Genomic DNA, 18462 nt, shown 5'->3' with positions numbered 1-18462 from the left:
ACATGAATAGCAATATAGAGAGGAAAGGTTATGTAAGACATCTTTTCAAGAATAAAAGGTTGTAATTTTAATACAAAGAGCCTGCTGTTTCTAGTAACTGCTACCGATAACTTACATACAATTTTTACTTGCACTTTTGCAGAATATATGTGATATTTGTAAGAGAAATGGAAAGCTGGAAAATCTTTCAGTGGTGGGGATTTGTAATATCTGTGGCCTGTCTTACAATGTCGAGCTGACATTTAGCTAGAAATATCCCAATCTCCCCAACAATACAGCTAAGAAAACTTTCCAGCCTCGTTCACTTACCTTTGTGCTTGTTCATGTGCATCACATAAAAAAAAATCAAAGCAAATGCACAAAAGCAGATGAATGGCCTTACAGAATCACATTTGTATTTCAGACCGTGGTTGTACAGATTAAAATAACCTTTAATATTACCTTAAAGTAAGGCAATAGCGAAATCTAAGCAGATGGATTTCATTGGTAGAAGTTTTAGAGATAATCACGTCTGCGGTATTCACTGTTACATTTCGTGAAATAACCTGATGAATCGTAAACTTGCAGATGGACCCATTATGTGAATGAAGTGGAAAATGCAGATTACTCATTTTCATTTAAAACCATTCTTTTGTGTACTTAGAATTTAAATTAAGCAGCCATAGTACACAAAGTTTTGCCTCATTTGCAGCCGCTTAGGAAAAAAAAATATTTTTCATGTCACACATTTAATGTGTATTTTGCGGTGCCCCTTTCACAAAGAGTGCATATGAATAATTCATTTGCTTAAAATGCAATATAAAAGGATTAGCCTGGATGTTCTTTCTTGCTGTATAATTGTAACAAATTAGTGAGGTTAAAGCTGATGAGGCTGTTCTCAGGTATCTGTTATATTTTAGATTGTAAAGTTCAATATAACACATAAAGTCCATAAAAAAGGTTATGCATTTTCAGAGAACTTTTAAGCTTGGTTATTACAAAGAAAAAAGAGCACATTGTGCAAATATGAATATTGCTGCTGTTTGTAGTTTTATGAAAAGTTCAACAAGTACACTATTAAACAATAAGAAATGGCTGCATTTACAAAACGGTGTTCAATTTAAATCTGCCTTGTCTAAGATACTGTATATGTGTGCATTCAGCATATTTAAAATTATACTTGACTTCCCATTAGGCACCTGTAGACCCTGTGCTTGGGGTTCACAAAATTGTAAGGTCTACAAAGTATTAAAAAATAAAATGGCTGTAAGACAGACACCTAATGCAAGTAAAATCTCAACATTACATAAAACATTATTGCAAAAAGTCTTGGCAATGTTAGACTCTTTCTTTGGCTTTCCTCTGCAGATAAATCTTTAATATTGTCTCAAAGACCATATTAAGAATAGTGTTGCTCTCAATGGACAAAGGAGAATAAGTGATCTAGGCTCATAGTTGAGCTTTCATAGTTCTTAATATGCTTAGGTTCTGAAAGTTCACTTTCTTCATTTGATCATAATTGAATAAATCCTCAATACAGTATTGACATTTTGTAACAATCAAGTATAATTCTGCTATGGACTGTTTGTATTAGTACAGAAAAGAACATCATACATAGCTCAAATCTACTATTTCTTCTCAGAGTTATTTTTTTTTAAACCTAATTTCCTTTTTCATTTTTTTACAACTTTCTGAAAATTCTTCATCCATAAAGAGAAATATACTGTACTCTCGAGGCGTACATACAGTAGTTTGAATCATTATTTCAGTGTTTACCTAAAGTAATTGAGAAAGACACTTTCAAAATATAACATGGTTTCTCCATTTTTATGTTGTATGAAAACTGAAGTCTGGGCACACAAGATTGCTTACGTGATTTTGGCTGCAAACTCAGTATTAGCCATTCATTTATTTAAAGCATGTTCCACTCTCCTCCAAAGTAATTTCAAAGCTTACCTTCTCACAGCTTGCAGGCACCTACTTCCTCCTGTGGAGACCAGTCAACTCAACCTGCTGCCTATATTCTAGATGACAGATCACCTCACCACCTCATGTGGCTCTAAGCAATTTTCCTAATGTAGGCAGTGCAGACATGGTTGAAAACAGGGATCTTTTCATATAAAATGTGTGCTGTCCGCATATCAACTTTAGATATAAGCTTTTTTGGATTAGCCTCAAGAAGGAGTCAGTAAGTCACCTAACGCAACCTCCTACAGTTTGTAGTAGTCACAATCAATTGAACTTATTCTGTATTGTTGAAGATGTTTTGTAGCTTATCCAAATTACTTCTTCAGTTCTAATAAGTGTCAGGAAGATACCCCAGCCTTTCAACCTACACCTAAGACATCCTAATCCAATTACAATGGAATTTTCAGATGTTGATTGTCCAATTACTTGAAAGGAAGCTTAAAAGTAATAAAACTGCCCTGCTCTAGTTACTCAATCCCTTTATTGGTGTCAGAAAGCCAAATGTTAGTGTAGCGAGGAATGCAAAGACCTGTACACTAGGAAGACAAAACAATCTCTCAATAAACAAATGGCCCAACATAGGAGGACCAATTCAACAGGCAAAAGTCAAGATTCAAACCATGTATGCGCAGGCTAAATGTTGATTGAACAACTTGGGTACAACCAGCCCGTCGGATTTTACATGTGATTATTGCTAGCGGCTATTATAGCTGCTAGCAGTAATCATTGTGTTCTCCTGATAGGGACAACTCCCCCTGCCCCCCCCCCCCCCCACCAGAAAAACACAATGGCTCCACGGGAGGGATTCCCCCATCAACACTGACTGTGTTGATGGGGGAATCAATTGATTTTCTTTCCTTCAACCACTGGCTTGAGGAAAGAAAATTGCTCCATCAATGGCCGGCTTAAGGAAGAATTACATTCTTTCAAAGAAAATACAATGTACATTTTGGACAGAGACATCAATTGTTTCACAAGAGACAAGAAAGGGGTCATCTATGTCAAAATAGAACAAATATCTCTGAACAGGGGTTGGGGTTCTCGATCCTAGTCCTAAACATAGATGGCATTTTATCTCTATCCAGGTGAACTGACATATTCGCACACATTCGCAGGGTTGGTTCCATAATCTTCCGTTCTATTCTTGGACAATCAATGTCACACACATTCACACACATTCGCAAGGTTGAATCCATAACCTCACGTTCTATTCCTATCAATATCTTCACAATCCATGTTGATTGGGTTAAAGTGTCTTAAAGTGTTGATATAAAAGCTAGAGCATCTTTCTGACACTCCTTGGAACTGAGGTAACTTGAATAAGCTACAGAACATCTTCAGCATTACAGAATAAGTCCAGGTGACTATGACTACTACTAGCTATACCCTGACCAAGACTTTAACTCAACCTGTCTCTCTTCTTATTATCGTTAAAATATCTGTCACACAGGGACATCATTTTCACCGGGTTTGCATGGTAGGTGATTTACTAGAGGAATAAAGATTGTTCAACTTGTTTGTATTAACTTTTAACACCCAATCATGTACAGATGAAAATCTATTATTTTTTTTATTAATGATTTTATAACATACACAGCTTAACATTATTTATTATATCCATGTGAACTGTTTTAAGACAGCTTCTCACAGTATGCATTAAAAGTTGCAGAAAATGAGACCAAGCTGGCCTCCTGGCTAGATGATTTCTAGCATCATCTAGTCCTTTCTTCCCCAACCATTTCATTCATTAGATTTCGGTTAGTCTTCTAGCCTAACTAGCTTTCATGAAGGCATTATGATATGTGCATAACCCCTCCCAAGAGCCAACCCATTGATTGCATTATGGCCGGGGGCTGTTGAAAGGAGTATCGAGGCAGGGTGCTGTGATGTATTTAAGTAAGCAATAGACAGCACAATGGCAGTCCCTACCAACAGTGATGATATGCCTGCATTGCATAGAGAAGCACAGATATCCAGTAATGACATAATCACGGGATCTAAAGTAAGGTATGTAGTGAAAATGTAAAGGTTTTAATTTATAAGCATGTGGGAAGGGGAGGGGGTTGACCAGGGAGCATAATAAAATGTTGCCTTCTTCAATCAAGTCTGAGATTTTGTTTTTAGTATAGCAGGTTAACGTCACTGCAGAACTATATAATATAAAAGTGTGTTACCACTCTCAATGTCAGGCAGCAGCAACAAAGACTTGAAGCATATTATCATGCATAGGAAGAAATATGAATACATAAGAAGACAACATCATTTTACCACTACATTAATCTTTGGTAACACTTCACCTTGAATGCGGATTATAATTTTGGCAGTGGTCCATAAAAAGATCTATTATGAGACTAGGAAGAGTTCAAAGAACAGTAACAACAAAGTTAATAAAGGTAATGGCACATATAAGATAAGACTTGCCAAAGTAAATCTGTTGACATTAAAAAAAAAAAAAAAAATACATTGTATGCATATCATATACAGTAAGACTAATTATATATATATATATATATATATATATATATATATATATATATATATATATATATATATAAAAAGTTGATTATTAGACAAGGTGACCTTTGGGGGTACAGAGTATTTAGGAAGCAAAGATGTTTTTGCAGCTCTTTTAAAGTGAAAAACTGTACTTTCATTTATGTTTATATTTTATACTTATTTTGTGTTGTGACCTAAGAATAATTATTTAATAATATCCCAACCCCAGTTATGAAGGTTCACTCTCACTTTCTGACCTAAAAGAAAGTATGGACTTAACAAAAAAACAAACATTTATACTCACCTAGGTGGATGCAGCTGATGCTGCATTTGTCCCCCGCTTGCTCTGCAGTGAAAACCGAATGATCAAATACCACTGGACGCTCAGTTCTCCCCCTCCATTCTGAGCAGAGTGCCATGATTATCAGCCACCAGCTCTCTGCTTTGCCCCTCCAGCACCCACTGGAGTGCTGGGCTGTGGAGGGGGTGGGAGGAGCTGGCTCAAGCTCTCAGTGGGCCCAGCCATCTGGGTGGATCATGACCATTTTTCCCAAGTGCTCAGTGCTGCAACCAATCAGCTACAGAGCTGATCAGTGTATTCTAACAACATTCAATAGAACAGCAGGGGTGGATTCCTCTTTCCACCTTAAATGTGTGGATGGTACAAGCTATTCATTTTTTGCTCGCTGGCTGATCAAAAAAAAAAAAAAAAAAAGACAAGCCAGGTATGGCCAGCTTTAGTGATTGTCGGTTACTGGAATCAATCAAACCTGATGGTAACTGCAAGCCAAGTTCATTCATTTAAAGAGACATGCATTAATACAGGCAGGCTCATTTTAAAGCTAAAAGATACAAAATAATAACATTTACAATAAGATATTTTTTGTCCTTCCATAGAGAAATGTATAGGAAAGCCATAGCTGTAGTGGTACACCACACAGGTTTGCAGCACTGGGGTCCTGAATTTAATTACTGCTAGAAGGTATCTGTTAAAGCCCCCATTCACATCGGGCCGATTTTACATGTCAAATTGCATGCAAAATTGGAGCCTATTGCCCACAATGGCCCTGTCTGAATCTTTGCGGCGTCGCACAGAATCCCAAAATTAGTTTCTGCACTACTTTTAGCAACTTCGAAGGCGATTTCAATAGACATCGGTGCAGGAACCGCACAGATGTCTGTCAAATTGCCCCTGAATTGCTGCGGAAGCCACGTGAACTTGAGGCGTAACAGATAGAAGAGGAGGCAATCTGTCGTCATGCTAAGGCCCGTATTGTAAGAATACCATGGAAATACTGTCTGATTGTCTTATACCCACACTGTGATGACTGAATGCTTTTTACAGTTTGGTGCACTCTAAGCATCAGGAAAATATGTGTTTTTATATTTAGTGTGTAATGGGCTGTTTGTTTTAAAAGATAAAGCACTATGTCCAGCTTTCTCTCTTTATGATTTTGGCATATGGAGATAAGTGGAAGAGAAGGAGGATTCTAAACTCAAGATTGCCACCAAAGGAGTGAAACAGTGTAAAACAGATCCTCAGAGAGGGACAAAAGCGCATATAGACCATTGGTTGGTCTTATCCCCCAGGTGAGGGCACATGGGATGAGGGGATTATCACTAATGTATGTGGATGATTAGAGCACATAGTGGTGAACACTAATTAAGGAAGCAGTCATTTGGATATGTGAACACAAGCCTGTTTTTTTATGAAAGATTAAGCATATGCAAGAAAATTTATACCAAAGGACATTTTTTTGCATTGTTTGTTTTGTTTTGTTTATGGTATATATGGTATGATATGATATGTTGGTTCTGAAAATTGCTATGCAAATAGATTTAAAGAGATACTAGCACATTAGCATTTGGGAACGCAGCACCACTTTTTAATACGATTTCAAACCCACCCTCAGTGTGAAAGAGGGCTAAAGTTTAAATGAACTGCCTGTGTCTGCACTGGTTTCCTGCCATGCCATAGAAGATAGCAGTAGGTCAAATGACTTCTTCCTAAAACACCAGTCAATGTGGATGTTGTTTTGACTACAACCTTTTTTTTTTTTACAAAGCAAATGGGGCTGGTACGTGACACATACCAACGTTTTATCTGAATAAATATCCAACAGCTTACAGTAAATAAAATCTAAGTCAGCTTCCATAGTTGTCAAGTGTACTTGGTCTTACAGGATAATCTTAGTGGCGGATTACCAAATAGTGAGAGCAGGCACTGGCCTATGGGCCCCCGTGCTCTTTAATGGCCTCATGACAACAGATCAAAATAATATTGGTTTGATCTTGAAGAAAATTACAGCAAAGTTTTCTTGTTTACAAAAGATAGAGGAAGATGAATCAACTCAAAACAAAAATGTTACATTTAAAATTTCATAGAGAAAATACCGTATTAATGTAATGTACCCAATATACCAACTTAAAGTACATAAACCACAGATAACAGCATCACATTACAGTTTGTCAATTTGTAAAAAATCTTGTTGCAACATAGGTGCGTATAACGTACAGTAGTGATGTTCATGTCCATCTAGTGGCTGATATTCACCCTACTTAGTTTAATGGTATCCCACTAGAGTAAGGTGACCAGATTTTTTAAAATTATATCCGGGGACGTACATATATATATTTTTTTTTATTGGCAAATAGTAAACTATTTCATAAGGATATTTTCCTCAAATTATATATGCAGTGTATGTGGTATGTGTTTCTGGAATGATTGTATGATATATACGTTATTTCTCACATTTCGCTCATGAGATAAAAAAATTATACTTCTTAGAATTTTTGGATATGTCTAAGAAATGTTAAAAAGATAAGATAGAGAAAAAACTTTATAAAGTATTAGAGGAGTACGGAGTGTATGGCGGTAGGTGGTATGTGTAGGAGAGGGGTGCCGAGTGTATGGCAGTGGTTGGTGCATGTAGGAGAGAGGTGTAGAGTGTATGGTGGTGCATGTAGAAGAGGGGTGCGGACTGTATTGTGGTGTGTGGTACGTGTAGGAGAGGAGTGCATAGTGTATGGCGGTAGGTGGTATGTGGTGTAGGAGAGGAGTGTGGAGTGTATGGCGGTGGGTGGTACGTGTAGTAGAGGGGTGCGGAGTGTATGGCATTGGGTGGAACATGTAGGAGAGGGGTGCAGAGTGTATGGCGGTGGGTGGTATGTGTAGGAGAGGGGTGCTGAGTGTATTTCGGTGGGTCATACATGTAGGAGGGGAGTGCCTAGTGTATGGCGGTGGGGGATACATGGCGTAGGAGAGGCGTGCGGAGTCTATGGTGGTAGGTGGTACGTGTAGGAGAGGGGTGCGGAGTGTATGGCGGTAGTTGGTAGGTGTAGAAGAGGGGTGCCGAGTGTATTGCAGTGGGTGGTACATGTAGGAGAGGAGTGCATAGTGTATGGCGGTGGGTGGTACATGTAGGAGAGGAGTGCGTAGTGTATGGCGGTGGGGGATACATGGTGTAGGAGAGGAGTGCGGAGTGTATGGAAGTAGGTGGTATGTGTAGGAGAGGGTTGCAGATGATATAAAAGTATATATGGTGTGAACGAGTCCTAATTCATTGCTCCAGGACTGCAGAAGCCACTTGACAGTGGCTTGCATGGAGCAATTGAGGTCCGCTGTACAGCACCAGTACTGGGCTCCTATCCTGCTCAAGACACTGCTGTCACTGCCCCTCCCCTTAGTTCAAGCCCCTGCACACAAGTCTCAACACCTTGCAAAACCCACCAACTTGCCTGCCTCCCTCCCTCCACACATCCCGCAGAACAAACTCCTGCAGGCATCCTCCCAGCGGGATCATTAGCAGCCAGAAGCTCCGCCTCCACCTCTATAGTCTCTGCAAGCAGCACTGGAGGACAGTAATCGGGGGGCACTGGGGTGTGCCGAGAGAGGCAAAGGGAGGAGACTTCAGGTTGGCGCTGTAGTCACATAGCAGCACTGTATTCATATGACGTGCCATACATTTACTTAGCAGTATTGGCACAGCTGCAGAGGGAAATGGTCAGAACCAGACTGGGTATAAAAACCAGCCCTGAAAATAATTTCATATCAGCCCCATAGCATTAATATACCAGCCCAACAGCAAAACGGCATTATTTTCTTGTTCATAAAAGGGAAAAAACATGCATTTTTAAGCACATTTGAAGAGTGTATTAGCCTCATCAGTGCTCATAAATGCACCCTCATCAGTGCCCATCAGTGCAGCCTGATCAGTGCCTATCAATGCAGCCTCACCAGTGCCCCTCAATGCAAGTTTATCAGTGCCCATCAGCTCAGCCTCATCAGTGCCTATCAATGCAGCATCACCAGTGCCCATCAATGCAGCCTCATCAGTGCCCATCAGCTCAACCTCACCAGTGCCCATCAGTGCAGCTTCATCAGGGACTATCAACTCAGCCTGATCAGTGCACACCAATTCAGCCTCACCAGTGTCCATCAATGCAGCCTGATCAGTGCCCATCAATGCAGCCTCACCAGTGACCATCACCTCAGCCTCACCAGTGTCCATCAATGCAGCCTGATCACTGCCCATCAATGCAGCCTCACCAGTGCCCATCAACTCAGCTTTATCAGTGCCTATCAGTGCAGCACACCAGTGTCCATCAATGCAGCCTGTTCAGTGCATGGGAATTAGAGAGAAAGCCGCTGGATTACACAGAGCGGGGATCTCCTGCTTACCAAGCGTGACCACTGTCATATGAAGATCCACCTCCTGGACCGGCTCCTATGATAGACATCACCACTGTGCTATCTTTTATAGGAGCTAGTCTAGGAGGTGGGACTTCATATAACAGTGGCCACCGGCTAAGCAGGAGATCGCTGCTCTGTGTATTCTGGCAGTGCTTACCCCCCTTCCCCTCTGAGGTGCTGGGGGGGGGGGGGTTCAGCTCGTGGCTGAACTACATTTTTGCTTAGTGGGATGGATTCCCTCATCCATACTGGAATCAGGTCAGTTATTTTTTGTTTAACCATTGACTCATCATTTTTTTTCTCTCTCTCTCTCTCTTTCTTTCTTTCTCCCTCTCTCTCTCTCTCTCTCTCTCTCTCTCTCTTTCTTTCTTTCTTTCTTTCTCTCTCTCTCTCTCTCTCTCTCACATAGTATGAGTCAGTGTGCGTCTCTCTCTCTATCACACATAGTGTGAGTCAGTGTGTGTGTCTCTCTCTCTCTCTCTCTCTCTTTCTCTGTGAGTCAGTGTACCTCTCTCTCTCATATAGTGTGAGTCAGTGTGCATCTCTCTCTCTCTATCTCTCTCTCTCTCTCTCACATAGTATGAGTCAGTGTGAGAAAGAAAGAAAGAAAGAAAGAAAGAAAGAAAGAAAGAAAGAAAGAAAGAAAGAAAGAAAGAAAGAAAGAAAGAAAGAAAGAAAGAAAGAAAGAAAGAAAGAAAGAAAGAGAAATAAAATTCAAGAAAGCTCATCCAAGCAGCTGAATTATTCAGATTGAGAGTTTCTTCTTCAGTGGCTTTGGTAAGATTTCACCGAAGGTGAATTCCAATAGGAACTTATATTTCTGTAACTGCCAAACTGATCAGCTCTGTAATAGAAACATGAAAACTCAGTCTCTGAAGTCTCCAGTGCATAGACTGGCATGTACTTTCAGCACCTGGTGAAGTCTGATCAATTTTATTTTTCCTTTTCATATCTACCCAGTGCGATCGTTTTCTGACAGGTCAGGTAAACGTGGCTGCTTGCCCTGTGAGTATCCTTTTGTAGTCCTGGGCAGGAGGAATGCAAATTAAATCTTTTGGAAGAAAACTCAGTGCCTATTTTTTTTTTTTTTTCTGGAGATGGAGGAAACAATAAAAGAACATGCCTACAACAATCTCCTTATATGTCTGTTTTCACTAGAGCTAATATAAATACAATGACCATATTTTTGAAGGCAGAGAAAGTTACAGTACTAGACTTAAGCCTCGTACACACACGTCTAAAATCGCCAGGGAATTTTCGTCCGATGACCGATCTGCCGATTTTCGGCTTGTTAGTATGATGCTTCCGACAACCGACTCTGACTTTTCGGCTGAAAAAAATCTGGTGTGCAGGCTATAAAATTTTTGTCCGCCGTCAAAACACGGCCGATTTTCGTGCAGTCAGTACAGGTTTCGACAGGGAAAAATCTAATGAGCAAGACTGGGCATGCTCAGAGAAGAAAGAACACAAAGAAAGCAAACCAACACATGACATCACTTCTAAAGTAGAATTTTGTCGGGCGAGAAAATTCGTGTGCAGTCTAGGCACATTCCAACCAACAAAACACAACTCTGGACAAAAGACGGACGACCGGTCGGCCGATAATCGTTGCGTGTGTACTAGGCTTTACCTTCAGTTCTTAACCAATATGCCTGCCTTTACTCCCTGCACATGAAATCATACAATTTTAACTCTAGAATTTTTTTTTTTTTTGGATAGGGTGGGGTTGAAACTTTTGTCAGGATTTTATAGCCTAGAACAAAAGCAGAGGAGAAGAAAGCTAATCCACTGATATACAGTAGGTCCAGAGGGATTTTATTATAAGCTGTGGAACTGTGAGCTGGAACAAATGCTGTTAGCAAATTTTTCCCATATTCACCAAAAATATTTCCACATCCAGACCATAGCCCTATTGCATTCCAACCCAGATGAAGCAGGCCTCCTGAACCCCAGAAACAGGTTGACCATATTTATTGAATGGAACACATAATTAAATCTGGACAGACATCGGTGGATTGGTTTTCTCACTTTTTTTATTTTTCATCTACATCAGGTTACAGAAAGTTCCCTAAGGCTCTCACAGATTAGAGAGCTGCCCCGTGGAACTATAGATATGATAAATACAGTATTTACACAGCCAGCTACCATAATATCAGACTTTTTTTATGACCAGGAGATGTTTCCTCACTTCCTGACTCTTGAACACCCATTGAAGAAATGGGAGAATAGTTGTCAAAGGTGAAGGAATGCATGGACGACAATAAAAACATTATCAGAAAAAGCAGGCTATAAAAGGATTCAAATTTCTGCAGGTTCAGCAGGGACCGGCCAGGATTTGAAACATTGATGGGCAGTACCCAAGTTGATCGATCAATCAGCTTGAGTACAACCAGCCTTATGGATTTTTCATGTGATTATTGCCAGAAGCTACAGCCGCTAGCAATAATCACTGTGTTTTCTCCCGACAGAGATGGCCTTCCCCGCCAATGTTGTGTATGTGTCAGCGGCGCAAAAAAAAATAAATTTAAATTAACCACTTTACCACCGGAGGATTTTGCTGTCTTCCGTCCAGACCACTTTTTGTGCTTCGGCACTGTGCGACTTTAACTGACAATTGTGCGGTCATGCAATGTGGTACCCAAACTAAATTTACGTCCTTTTTTTCCCACAAACAGAGCTTTCCTTTGGTGGTATTTGATCACCTCTGCGCTTTTTATTTTTTGCGATATTAATAAAAAAAGAGCGAAAATTTTGCAAAAAAATGACCTTTTTTAACTTTGTCTTTTAAAAAATATCCAATATACTCAATTTATGTCATTTTTTTTGGCCAAAATATATTTAGCTACATGTCTTTGACAAAAAAAAATTCAATGAGCGTATTTTTATTGGTTTGCGCAAAAGTTATAGCGTCTACAAACTATGGTGTAAATACTGAAATTTTACGCAGCTTTAATTTCTGACTGCCTATCTCAATTCATGAAGTGCTAAAATGGCAGGGCAGTACAAGACCCCCCCAAATTACCACTTTTTGGAAAGTAGACATCCTAAGGAATGTTCTGAGAGGCATGTTGAGCTCATTGAATATTTAATTTTTTTGTCACAGGTGTTTGAAAAATGACTAAAAAAAAAAAAATTTTTTTTTTTAACACAAAGTTGTCACTAAAAGATACATTTCTCACACATGCCATGGGTATATGTGTAATTACACCCCAAAATATATTCTGCTGCTTCTCCTGAGTACAGGGATACCCCATATGTGAGACTTTTTGGGAGCCTAGCTGTGTACAGGACCCCGAAATTCAATCTCCATCTTTAGGTTTTCTAATGGCGTAAATTTTTGATTTTACTCCTCACTACCCATCACAGTTTCGGAGGCCCTGAAATTTCAAGATAGCACAAAACCCCCCAAATGACCCCATTTTGCAAAGTAGACACCCCAAGCTATTTGCTGAGAGGCATGGTGAGTCCATGGAATATTTTATATTTTGCCACAAGTTTTGGGAAAATTACAATTTATTTATTTATTTTTTTTAACACAAAGTTGTCACTAAAAGATAAATTTCTCACACATGACATGGGTATATGTGGAATGACACCCCGAAATACATTCTGCCGCTTCTCCTCAGTATGGGGATACCCCATGTGTGAGACTTTTTGGGAGCCTAGCTGTGTACGGGACCCCGAAAATGAATCTCCATCTTTAGGTTTTCTAATAGCGTAAATTGTTGATTTCACTCCTGACTACCCATCACAGTTTCGGAGGCCCTGAAATTTCAAGATAGCACAAAACCCCCCCCCCAAATGACCCCATTTTGCAAAGTAGACACCCCAAGCTATTTGCTGAGAGGCATGGTGAGTCCATGGAATATTTTATATTTTGCCACAAGTTCCGGGAAATATATTATTATTATTTTTTTTTTTGTTTTTTTACACAAAGTTGTCACTAAATGATATATTGCTCACACATGCCATGGGTATATGTGAAATGACACCCCAAAATACATTCTGCTGCTTCTCCTGAGTACAGGGATACCACATGTGTGAGACTTTTTTGCAGTCTAGCCGAGTACAGGTCCTCGAAAGCCAACCCCCACTTTCAGGCTTTCCAAGGGCGTAAATTGTTGATTTCACTCCTGACTACCTATCACAGTTTCGGAGGCCATGAAATGCCAAGACAGCACAACCCCCCCCCCAAATGACCCCTTTTCGGAAAGTAGACACCCTAAGCTATTTGCAGAGAGGCATGTTGAGTGTTTTGCAGATCTCACTTTTTGTCACAAAGTTTTGGAAATTGAAAAAAGAGGAAAAAAAATGCATTTTCCTGTTTTTTCTTCATTTTCCAAAAAAAAAAATGAGAGATGCAAAATACTCACCATGCCTCTCAGCAAATAGATTGGAGTGTCTACTTTGCAAAATGGGGTCATTTGGGGGGATTTTGTGCCATCTTGGCGTTACATGGCCTTCAAAAGTGTGATAGGTAGTAAGGAGTGAGATCAACAATTTACGCCCTTAGAAAGCCTGAAGGTGGGGAGTGGATTTCCGGGTCCTGTACGTGGCTAGACTGCAAAAAAGTCTCACACATGGGGTATCCCTGTACTCAGGAGAAGCAGCAGAATGTATTTTGGGGTGTCATTTCACATATACCCATGGCACGTGTGAGCATTATATCATTTACTGACAACTTGTGTAAAAAAAAAAATAATAATTTTCCTGAAACTTGTGGCAAAATATAAAATATTCCATGGATTTATCATGCCTCTCATCTAATAGCTTGGAGTGTCTACTTTGCAAAATGGGGTCATTTGGGGGGGTTTTGTGCCATTTTGGCATTTCATGGCCTTCAAAAGTGTGATAGGTAGTAAGGAGTGAGATCAACAATTTACGCCCTTAGAAAGCCTGAAGGTGGGGAGTGGTTTTCCGGGTCCTGTACGCGGCTAGACTGACAAAAAGTCTCACATATGGGGTATCCTTGTACTCAGGAGAAGCAGCAGAATGTATTTTGGGGTGTCATTTCACATATACCCATGGCATGTGTGAGCATTATATCATTTACTGACAACTTTGTGTAAAAAAAAAAAATAAATAATAATAATTTTCCTGAAACTTGTGGCAAAATATAAAATATTCCATGGACTCATCATGCCTCTCATCAAATAGCTTGGAGTGTCTACTTTGCAAAATGGGGTCATTTGGGGGGGTTTTGTGCCATTTTGGCATTTCATGGCCTTCAAAAGTGTGATAGGTAGTAAGGAGTGAGATCAACAATTTACGCCCTTAGAAAGCCAGAAGGTGCGGATTGGTTTTCCGGGTCCTGTACGCGGCTAGACTGACAAAAAGTCTCACACATGGGGTATCCCTGTACTCAGGAGAAGCATCAGAATGTATTTTGGGGTGTCATTTCACATATACCCATGGCATGCGTGAGCAATATATTATTTAGTGACAACTTTGTGTAAAAAAAAAAAAATTGTCATTTTCCTGAAACTTAGGGCAAAATATAAAATACTCCATGGACTCAATATGCCTCTCAGCAAATAGCTTTGGGTGTCTACTTTCCAAAAAGGGGTAATTTGGGGGGTGTTTGAACAGTCCTGGCATTTTATGCTCAATTTTAGCAACACATCACCCTCTCTTCTAACCACTTGAAAACCAAGCCTTTTCTGTGAGTTTTTGTTTACATGAAAAAATATTTTTTTTCACAAGAAAATTACTTTGAACCCCCAAACATTATATATTTTTTTAAAGCAGAGGCCCTACAGAACAAAATGGTGGATGTTGCAATTTTTTTTGTTACACGGTATTTGCGCACACATTTTCCAAACGCAATTTTTGCGTAAAAAAAACACTTTTTTATATTTAATGCAGAAATACACTATATAATTCCAAATTGTTTGGTAAAATTTAAAAGATGATCTTATGCCGAGTTCATAGACACCTAACATGACATGCTTTAAAAATTGCGCACGCCCGTGCCGCGGCAACAAACTACGTACGGTTTTAAAAGCCTTTAAAAGTCTTTACAGGTTACCACTTTGGACTTACAGAGGAGGTCTACCACAAGAATTACTGCCCTCGACCTGGCGTTCACGGCGATACCTCACATGCATGCTGAAATTGCGGTTTACATATGACACTAGACCAACGCTTGTGCGCGCATTTGCGCGCAAGCACGGGGGGACAGGGAGGCTTGATTTTTTTTTTTTTTTTTTCTTTTTTAATTTGCTTTCTTATGTTATTTTGACACCTTTTCTTTCATTTTTTTTTTCTTTAATCATTTTTATTGTTATCACGGTGAATTTAAATTTCCTCTATGATAGCAATCTGTAGTGACAGGTACTCTTTTTAAAAAAATATTGGGGTCTTTTAGACTCTAGATCTTTCCTCTGACCTTAACGCGGACCATACCAAAATTGGTGTGATAAAATACTTTCCCAATTTCCCAATGGCGCTGTTTATTTCTGGCGAAACAGAAGTCATGAAATGCTCGTAGCCTCCGGCATCTTAGGCCATAGAGATGATTGGAGCCATTCTCATCTCCAATCAGCTCTATGGTTAGATAATTGAACCACCGGCTGCACTCTCGGGTTAACCGGTGGGACAGGAGAGCCCGAGAAAAACCGTGGAAGGCAGCGGAAGGCGGCAGGAGGGGGGGGAGTCCCCTCCCACTGCATGTAAAAGCAGTCTAGCGGCCAATTATCCGCTAGGATTGCTTTTACATGTAAGCCGACCGCTTGCTGTAAAAAACGATACCAAGATGATGCCTAAATCTGCAGGCATCATCCTGGTATAACCACTCAAAGTCCAGCAACGTACCAGTACATTGCTGGTCCTTGTTTGGCATATAGGTTTGTTTTTTTTTTCATGCAGCCTGTGGGCTGAACGAAAAAAAAGAGAACCTATCAGAAATCAGCACAGGAATAATGCGTAGTATTACTCATCATTAACCGCCCAAACAACCACCCACTGAATTTAATGATGGGTATACACGACACTATCCACGTATACCAAAATAGGATTTTAACTGCAGTGCTGAAATCAGAAAATCACCACAGCTGCTATCAGCAAAGGTATCCATATATGCTGAGCGCAAACGCTGTTTGTGTCAGAATATATAAAATCAATGCGTGGTAGCCGACGAGTACCTGCAAGAGAAACAGGTCACAAAAGAATGAAAAAAAAAAGTACATTAAAAAAAGTACATTAGGAAGAGTAGGACATATAAAATGACTGACACAACAAAAATTTTTGGATTCTCATCATTAACCGCCCAAACAACCACCCACTGAATTTAATGATGGGTATACACGGCACTATCCACGTATACCAAAATAAGATTTTAACTGCAGTGCTGAAATCAGAAAATCACCACAGCTGCTATCAGCAAAGGTATCCATATATGCTGAGCGCAAACACTGTTTGTGTCAGAATATATAAAATCAATGCGTGGTAGCCGACGAGTACCTGCAAAAGAAACAGGTCACAAAAGAATGAAAAACATACAAAGGACATTAACCACTTAAGGACCGAGCCTATTTTTGACACATTTTGTTCACAAGTTAAAATCAGTATTTTTTCCTAGAAAACAACTTAGAACCCCCAAACATTATATATATTATTTTAGAAAAGACTCTGGAGAATAAAATGTCGGTCATTGCAATCATTTTTGTCACGCGGTATTTGCGCAGCGGTCTATAAAGCGCCATTTTTTTGGAAAAATTTTGAAAAATCACATTTCACTGCATTTAAAAAATACTAAACAGTAAAGTTAGCCCATTTTTTTTGTATATTGTGAAAGAACATGTCACGCCGAGTAAAAAGATACCCAACATGTTACGGTTTAAAATTGCGCCCCCCCGTGGGATGTCGACAAACTACGGTCAATAGAGATCTCAATCTGCGACGCTTTAAATTTATTTAACGGTTACCAGTTTAGAGGTAGAGTGTAGCTCTTTTTTTTAAATTATTGCTCACACTCTGGCGATCGCGGCGATACCTCACATGTGTGGTTTGAACAGCGATTTCATTTGCGGCTCGACTTGCGTATACGTTTTTTTTTGTGCGCGAGCTAACGGTGACGGGGGCGGCTAAATTTTTTTTTTTTTTTTTTTTCCCATTTATTTTATTTATTTTTTTAACTTTATTACAGTTTTAAAAAAAAAAAAAAAATCTGATCACTTTTATTGCTGTCACAAGCAATGTAAACATCCCTTGTGACAGCAATATGTCGTGACAGGTACACTTTATGGAGGGATCGAGGGTCTAAAAGACCCTAGACCCCTCCACTACACTTCCCTGTATGCAAAATGCCAAAAACGGCGTTTTTGCATACAGCCGATTTTCAAATTTGCCGCCTTTTGCGGCACAGTAACCCGGAAGTGACGTCATGGACGCCGCCTCCGGGTTACGTCAACGGAGCCCCGATCGATGCTGTTTCCGGCATTCATCGGGACTCCATCCAGCCGGCGGACGCGCCGGCTGGGTGCTCGGGGCTCCCGGTGGGACGGGAGCCCCGAGCAAAGCCACGGAAGGCGGCGGGAGGGGGGGGACGTCCCCTCCCGCCCCCCCGGGTACCGATCGAGCGGCTCCCGAGCCGCATCGGTCAGTACCGACGGAAAGCCAACCGTCGGCTTCAAACCACGGTACCGGAATGATGCCTCTAGCTAGAGGCATCATCCTGGTACACTACCGCAAAGTTTACTGACGTAGACCTACGTTAGTATGCGGTAAGTGGTTAAAAGTACATAGGAAGTGCAGAAGAACATAAAAAATGACTGAGACGACAACTATTTTTGGCTTTTATGTTTTTTTTTTTTTTTCTTCAAACGTCGAGTTCCAGGTTCCAGGTTCGGGTCTCTCAAAATGACGATAGCCATCGAACATCTTTTGAGACCCTGTGTAAATGTGCCCTAAACTGTGCCGTGCTGTACCCTACGCTAATAATCCACTAGTGTGTGGTAGCGACGGAAACAGTCACCGTTGCAAAGACCAGGTTGGTCAGGACAGTCGGGACAATAATTCCGGGTGTCACGCCTAAATCCGCGCTTGCTGTAGACACGGCCTCTTTTTTGGGGGTATCGTTTGGTAGGGGTACTCGGGAGGTATTGCGGAAAATGCCTCTCATGCAGCCGGCTCACTGCATCTGGTTGGGGAAGTTGGGCAGGAGCACCAGCTGGATACAGGAGGGCTCTGATTATCTCTTCTTGGAATTGAAAGAAGGATAATGTTCCAGCAGACGCTTTGTATAAGACAAAAGCGTTGTAAACAGCCAATTGAAATAGGTATACAGACACTTTTTTGTACCAGCGTCTGGCCTTACGGGCAATTAA

The sequence above is a fragment of the Pelophylax lessonae genome (assembly GCF_965119305.1).
Source record: "Pelophylax lessonae genome assembly, chromosome: 5".
In the NCBI taxonomy this organism is placed as follows: domain Eukaryota; kingdom Metazoa; phylum Chordata; class Amphibia; order Anura; family Ranidae; genus Pelophylax; species Pelophylax lessonae.
Note: the sequence above shows the minus strand (reverse complement) of the source record.